Source organism: Arabidopsis lyrata (genome assembly GCF_000004255.2).
Source record: "Arabidopsis lyrata subsp. lyrata unplaced genomic scaffold ARALYscaffold_74, whole genome shotgun sequence".
Classification (NCBI taxonomy): Eukaryota; Viridiplantae; Streptophyta; class Magnoliopsida; order Brassicales; family Brassicaceae; genus Arabidopsis; species Arabidopsis lyrata.
In genome coordinates, this window is record NW_003302496.1 from 20,277 (window position 1) to 28,680 (window position 8,404).

Sequence of the window (8,404 nt, forward strand, 5' to 3'; positions counted from 1 at the left end):
TTGTTATTGAGTTGTGAATTACAACGATCGTTCGATCGTTTATATAGAGGTAGAAAAGATAAGTTACTATGCCGCATAGTGATGGTGGGCTCCACACAAAATAATATTAAAACGTAAAACGATAAACATGTGTGCGCCTCAATCTTTGACATTTGCAATGCTCCCTGTTATTTTCACTTTCGTAACACTCCCCCTTGGAGACCAGTGTCACTATTCTTTTGCGTAATATCTTCTGTTGCCTCTTTAAAAACCTTTCTAGGAAAACCCGGTGGGAAAAACCATAGTAGGTAAAAAGAGTGCAACCGCGCAAGCTCCCCCTCGAATGATCAGGATCATAACTTACAAGTCTTGTTGACGACGCATTCCAATGTTATGAACATGTTTCCTGAATATAGAGGTGGGTAATGATTTCGTGAAGAGATCCGCAGAATTCTCGGATGATCGGACATATTTTACTTCAATGTCTTTATTCTTCACGAGCTCTTGGGTGTATGAAAAAAACTTCGGAGGGATATGTTTGGTTCTATCGCTTTTGATATCCTTCCTTTGTCTGAGCAACACATGCAGCATTGTCTTCATACAAGATAGTTGGCTCCGTATTCAGACGAATTCCACTACTCGTTTGAATGTGTCGACTTATTGATCGTAGCCATACGCATTCTCTACTCGCTTCATGGAGTGCGATGATTTCAGCATGATTCGAAGAAGTAGCTACAAGCGTCTACTTCTGAGAACGCCATGATATAGCAGTACCTCCAATCGTGAATACATATCCTGTTTGGGATCGAGCTTTGTGTGGATCTGATAAATATTCTGCATCTGCAAAACCAATCATTTGACCATTTATATTTTTAGGATAAAATAACCCTAAATCAATAGTCCCTTGAAGATAACGAAAGACATGTTTAATCCCATTCCAATGTCTTCGTGTAGGAGATGAACTAAATCTAGCCAGAAGATTGACTGAAAATGATATATCAGGTCGGGTGCAATTTGCAAGATACATAAGAGCTCCAATTGCACTTAAATACGGTACTTCAGGACCGAGTATCTCTTCATTCTCTTTAGGTGGTCTGAATGGATCACTCTCAACATTAAGTGATCTAACGACCATTGGAGTACTGAGAGGAGTTTCCTTATCCATATTAAAGCATTTTAACACTCTTTTGGTGTATGTGGATTGATGTACAAATATACCCTTTTGAGTATGTTCAATTTGTTGGCCAAGACAAAATTTTGTTTGTCCGAGATCTTTCATCTCAAATTCCCCTTTTAAATAGTTTGTTGCTTTCTGTATTTCAGCTTGAGTCCCGATTATGTTTAGATCATCAACATATACCGCGATTATCACAAATCCGGAATTTGTTTTCTTTATGAAAACACATGGGCATATAGGATCGTTCACATATCCTTCTTTCGTTAAGTGCTCACTGAGACGATTATACCACATTCGTCCAGATTGCTTTAACCCATATAATGATCTCTGCAACTTTATTGCACATAACTCTTTGGGTTTAGATTTTAATGCTTTTGGCATATTAAACCCATCGGGAACTCTCATATAGATATCTGTATCTAATGATCCATATAAATATGCTGTAACGACATCCATGAGACGCATCTCTAGATTTTCGCCAGCTGCTAGACTCATCAGAAATCTAAACGTTATAGCATCCATAACAGGGGAATATGTTTCCTCATAATCAATCCCGGATCTTTGAGAAAATCCTTGAGCTACGAGACGAGCCTTGTATCTCGTAATTTCATTTTTCTCATTTTGTTTTCTAACGAAAACCCATTTGTATCCAACCGGTCTCACATCTTCAGGTGTGAGTACAATAGGTCCGAATACATTTCGCTTATTGAGCGAATCAAGTTCGACTTGTATTACATCTTTCCATTTTATCCAGTCATGTCTCTTTTGACATTCATATACAGACTTTGGTTCTGGATCCTCGTTTTCCTCATCAATTTCCTTTGACAAAAGGTATGAGAAAACGTCATTAACATCATCCATTTTATTTCGATCCCAGATCTTTCCATTATGTATATAGTTGATAGAAATCTCATGATTTCCTTCAGGCTCATGATGCTCATCATTGTCATTAGACTCATGATTCGTTTCTTCCAAAATGCTTTCTGCTATTTTGGGATTATCATGCTTTTCAACTTCCTTTCGTTTTCTAGGATTTTTATCCTTAGCACCAACTGGTCTACCACGTTTCAAGCGTGTTTTAGAGTCACGTGTATCATCTGCTCCTCCACGTTCTTGTGGGATTTCAATTCGAGCAGGTACATTTGCAGCCGGTATATATGATTTAGTTACCGTTTTGGTATCTGCAAAAGCATCGGGAAGTTGATTTGCTATACTTTGCAAATGCACAATTCGTCGAACTTCTATTTCTGACTGTTTTGTAGGAGGATCAAGGTGTAACAGGGATGGTACACACCATTTGATTTCTTTTCCTACTTGCTTATTTTCTCCCCCAAGAACCGGAAATACTTTCTCATCAAAGTGACAATCGACAAATCGTGCCGTAAAGACATCACCAGTCTGCGGTTCTAGGTATCTTATAATTGATGGAGAATCACAGCCAATATATATTTCCAACCTTCTTTGTGGTCCCATCTTTGTATGTTGTGGTGGTGCTATAGGCACATACACCGCACAACCAAAAATTCTTAGATGAGATATATTTGGTTCTCGACCAAATGCTAACTGTAGTGGGGAGTATTTATGGTATGCACTTGGTCTTATCCGAATAAGTGCTTCTGCATGCAAAATGGCATGTCCCCATACAGAGGTTGGAAGTTTTGATCTCATGATCAATGGTCTTGCAATCAATTGCAGACGTTTAATTAATGATTCCGCCAAGCCATTTTGTGTATGAACATGAGCTACAGGATGTTCAACTTCAATTCCTGTTACCATACAATAATCATTGAATGCTTGGGATGTGAATTCACCAGCGTTGTCTAGTCTAACCCTCTTAATGGAATAATCAGAGAACTGAGCTCTTAATTTGATTATCTGAGTTATAAATCTCGCAAATGCCAAATTTCGAGATGACAATAGACAAACATGTGACCATCTGCTAGATGCGTCAATCATTACCATAAAATAGTGGAATAGTCCACATGGTGGATGTATCGGTCCACAAATATCGCCTTGAATTCGTTCAAGGAACTTTGGTGATTCTTTATCAATTTTGGTTGGCGATGGCCTTATGATCAACTTTCCAAGAGAACACGCTGCACATGTCATTTTATTTCCATGTTTCAACTCATGATTTTTCAATGAGTGACCATGTGAACTCTCTATGATTTTTCGCATCATTGTGGTGCCTGGGTGACCAAGGCGATCATGCCATAGTACGAAATCTTCTGGATTTCTTTTGATCACAAGGTTTGACTCTATGGCATCTATATAGGTATGATGCAAACCAGAAGGAAGTTCTGGAAATCTTTCCAAGACATGTCTTTTTCCAGATTTATTAGAAGTTATATACATATACTTCTTTCCATCCTCAGTTGCAGACTGAGTTTCATATCCTTGAAGGTATATGTCTTTGAAACTCAACAAATTCCTCTTAGAATTCGGAGAATATAAAGCATTATTTATGGAAAACTTTGTTCCATTAGGCAATTTAAAATTTGCTTTGCCACTTCCTTCAATCAAATCCGTAGGACCCGATATTGTATTGACAATAATTTTTGTCGGTTTTAATTCAGAGAAAAATCTCTGATGTCTCAGAATAGTGTGCGTTGTTCCACTATCTGGTATACAAATTTCTTTGATATTTTCCCTTGCTATCGTTTTGTTTGAATCTTGATCCATTTCTGTAATCAACATAAACGTTAATAAATATAAGCAAATATCATTGATATTGAAAATATAGAATAATTATACATTTATTCATTTTCAGAAACAACTTTATTTTCAAACAACTAAAATACATAATACTTATATAATGGCATTATTGGAGACTAGAAATCTCACTACAAGCATTTTAATTATCCGCATGAGCGGTCTCATCGACATCGTTTATAAAGTCGGAAGCTTCGAGGTATGATGTACCCTCAAAGTGCTCAGTAAGATTTACTTCCTTCCCTTTTCCTTTTTGGGACTCTTTGTACAACTTACAAAGATGTTCAGGGGTTCGACATACATGAGCCCAATGCCCTTTTGATCCACATCTGTAACAGATGCTTTCACGCTTTTGAGCGTTACGTCCTTGGGATTCTTTTCCTTTTGAACTTTGATCAGGTCGAACCCATGTATAAGACTTTCTGCTTTGTGGGTTAAAGGATCTTCCACGTCCACGATTGAATCGACGGCCACGACCTCGATAGGTTTGACTTCCTCTCTCCGGATTTTTTACATCCGTTGCATTGACCTCAGGAAATGCTTTGGCCCCCGTAGGCCGAGAGTTGTGGTTCTTAAGAAGAAGTTCATTATTCTTCTCCGCCAGTATGAGAGTCACAATTAACTCAGAGAACCTTTTGTATCCGCAATTTCTATACATCTCTTGCAGGACACGGTGTTCTTTATGAAAAGTAAGGTAAGTCTTCTCGAGCATTTCAGTTTCAGTAATAGGCTTACCACAATACTTTAATTGTGATACTATCCTCAGCATAGCGGAATTATATTCCTCCACTTTCTCAAAGTCCTGGAACCTCAAGTTTTTCCAGTCCTCTAACGCATGAGGGAGAGTTATTTCTCTCTGGTTGTCAAACCGTGCTTTTAAAGCTTGCCACAGCTCTGTTGGGTCTTTTATGTGAGCATAGTCATGCGCACATTTTCATCGAGATGCTTTCTCAAAAATATTATCGCTTTTGCCTTATCTTTTGGAGGCGATAAATTTTCTAATTTTAAGGTCTCGGATAATTCTTGCGACTCAAAATATAGTTCCACATCAGTGGTCCATGCTATGTAGTTTGCGCCAGTAATTTTGAGAGCCGGAAATTTAAGCTTCTCAATGTTTGCCATTTGTTATCTAAAATAAAAACATGGAATATTATTAGAAATCTTTATTTAATTTATTTTAAAACATATTTAAAATGAACCGTTTACATTAATAATGCAAGCGATTACAAAAAGAAAAAGCGTACAAACAAGTAAACTAATGTTCAAACGAAATTCTTGCGGAGTAAAATCTACAACGCAAAGATTATAAATACACAAAATAATGATTCCAAAAGCAAATATTAAAAGTAATCGAAACATTCTTCAAAACTTCAAAACTTCAAAATTCTTCTTCTTTTTTTTTCGGAGAGAGTTTTTAGAGATATGAAAAAATTTGTTTTGATGAAATGAATGAGAAAATGAATGTATTTATAGATTGAAAAATACTATTCCTAGCCGTTGGAAAAAGTTGAATTTTTTGAAAAAATTTTGAAATTTTTCTTTGAGACCGTTGGCGGAAAAATATTTAAAAAATTAATCTGAAAAATTAGAGATCAATCAGATAAAAATTATCGATTCAGATAAAAATATTTATACAGGTGAATAAACTATAATATAAACAAATAATTCACAGTGATATTATGGTGACGAATTATCCACATAGAAACAGTAAATAAATATTTGGCGGCTCAGCCGACCGGTAGCAGAAATAAGTTTTTAAAGCAGTGCATAAAATTAAGGCGGCTCAGCCGACCGGCAACAGAAATAAATATTTAAAGCAGTAAATAAAATTTCAGGTGGCTCATCCAACCATTAACAAAAAATAATTAATTATGGTGCATGAAATAACATATATATACATATATAGTTTCTTTTATTTATTTATATAATTTTCTTTTCTCTTTTTTTCCTTTTTTTTTCTCATATTTTTTCTTTTAACGAGGCGACATACCGCCCGGTATAATACCGTATTTTTTCAGCGATCATAGAGTGATCGTGCTGATAACGTGTTATAAAAGAGTATTTGATTTTATGGTGGATATATAAATATTTAATGAAGAGAAAATTATACCCGCAGAAGGATCGGGATACTGAATAAAAAGAAATGAAAGAGAGCGAGAGAATTACTTCTTATACTCGAAGTTTTTGTTATTGAGTTGTGAATTACAAACGATCGTTCGATCGTTTATATAGAGGTAGAAAAGATAAGTTACTATACCGCATAGTGATGGTGGGCTCCACACAAAATCATATATATAAAAGTTGGCCAACTCTCTCCATCTTTCCGCCACGTCAGCAATGGAGAGAGTGCCATGTGTCACAACATATTACATATATTATTTTATTTTATTAAATAATGCATTAATTCTTGCTTATATGAAAATTGACATATTTAACTTATTAATTCAGTAAATTCAATTTAATTAGTTACAAAAGTATATCAAACTCATATAGAAATTAATTTATTTAAATTTAGCTGTATAAATTTTAAACTTATGTGTAACATAAAATCAATAGAATTTTAATTAAATGTTAGATTTCATTAACGTATAAAAATAAATAATATGATATTAGAATTTATTTCATGTTTTCATATACTATAATATATATAGGATTAGTGACAATGAATATAGATGAATCTATAGTTTATTTTAATGCAAATATAAGATACTATATCAACACTACTTTTTCGTTTATTTAAACTATATCAACACTACTTTTTCGTTTATTTAAAATTATTTTATAGATAACCAAATATATATATATATTTGTTTTTAAGGTAAGTAATTGTAAATAAGTGTTAAACAATGTAATTAAACATATATTAAAAACAAAAAATAGAATGAATTATTTACCCGAGAGTTAGAGGAATACATCAAAATAAATATTAGAAGAAAAAAAAGACCGAAAGGATTATTTATTAAATTAATTCAATCGATGTAAATTGTTATAACTAACAAATTATGGATGGAAAAGCCCGCACGTTGTGCGGGTATTAGCCTAGTAATATTAAAACGTAAAACGATAAACATGTGTGCGCCTCAATCTTTGACATTTGCAATGCTCCCTGTTATTTTCACTTTCGTAACAGTTTCTTTTTTATAGCATTAGTTCAATAGCTAAAGTCGTATAAATATTTTCAAACTCATTCTATATTAAAGTTAATTACCTGAAAAGAGAACCACCAAAACCATGAAATAAGAAAGGAATTGTTTGTTCATGGTGCAAGACTTATGAACATTTTCAAAGAAAGAGATCGAGTCAGTGTGAATTTTCTGATGTTATTCATCATGAGCTCATGGTCTACGATTATATATAATCCTCACAATCAATCAATATTAATTAGAGAATATATCTAATTATTTGCAGAGATAAATATAGATGATTGACGTGAGAAAAAAGAGATGATTAAAGCACATAAACGACTATCAGAAGAACAAACCTTAATATAGCAAGTATATAAGTAAAAACTATTTATATTGACAAGTTTTGATTGTGTTGACTCCTACAAATGGACATGATGGAATTAGGACAAGAACGTTCAAAATTAGTCTGAATATATTTTTAGAAGATGCGTATTGTTAGTTAGGAAACTAAGAAATCCGAAATTAATGATTTTATATATTAACAATATCTCAATGAATGAATAATAATAATAATGTTTTAAGGAAAAATATGGAATTAGTTATATCTGTTAAGTGATATACAGCGATCGACCATTTAATTTTAGTTTCCATTAAGTAACATATTGAGATTCTAATAATATTCGCTATCATTTGTAATACGGGAAAAATGTCATTTAATAGCCCAACTTTCAAATTTTGGCTATTCTATACACCAACTTCATATGTGGTCATTTTAAACATGAACATAGCGTTGACTAGCCATTTGAACCATAAATATTCGTTGACCAGGCCAAAAAAACTAACCGTTAACAGATTATTTAACATCCGTTAACACCTCTGTTAGCCACCCCAAAACTACGTCGTTTTTGTCTTTTAAAAAGAAATAACATACCTAGGATTCAAACCTGCCACCTGCGCTCACAAAACTTACCAAACCAACTAAGCTAGAGTGTTTTAATGACTATTATTGACAAACACATAATTATATACCTGGATGACGATAAATACATCAGATCTGGTAAGAGCAGTTGCTGAGCAGATACATAACGTACAGGTGCGACAACGAAGGTGAATGTGTGAGACGACGAAGAACTAGTGCTGTTTGTGTTGCTGATTTCATATGACTTGACAAATCCATCAGTGGTGTCCATAGAAACAGGTTCCGATGAATTGAATTTAGCAAATTCGAGATCTATTCAATCAACAAAAAAAAACGATATGGTTTGGATGAAAGAGAATCATACGAGAGAGAACACGGATTCGGAGGCGGTTATGGAGATGTTTTGTTTCGTAGGTTGAAGATGAAGAAGAACCGCTTTAAGAATATATAAGAATATGTGTTTGTGTATAATGACCAATAAAACGCTTCAGG

At 34.1% G+C, this 8,404-nt stretch overlaps 1 pseudogene; it reads right to left on the reverse strand.

Moving 5' to 3' along the window:
- Nucleotides 1–4,010: 4,010 nt before the first annotated feature.
- LOC110226472 lies at nt 4,011–5,279 on the reverse strand (annotated as a pseudogene).
- Nucleotides 5,280–8,404: the final 3,125 nt, after the last annotated feature.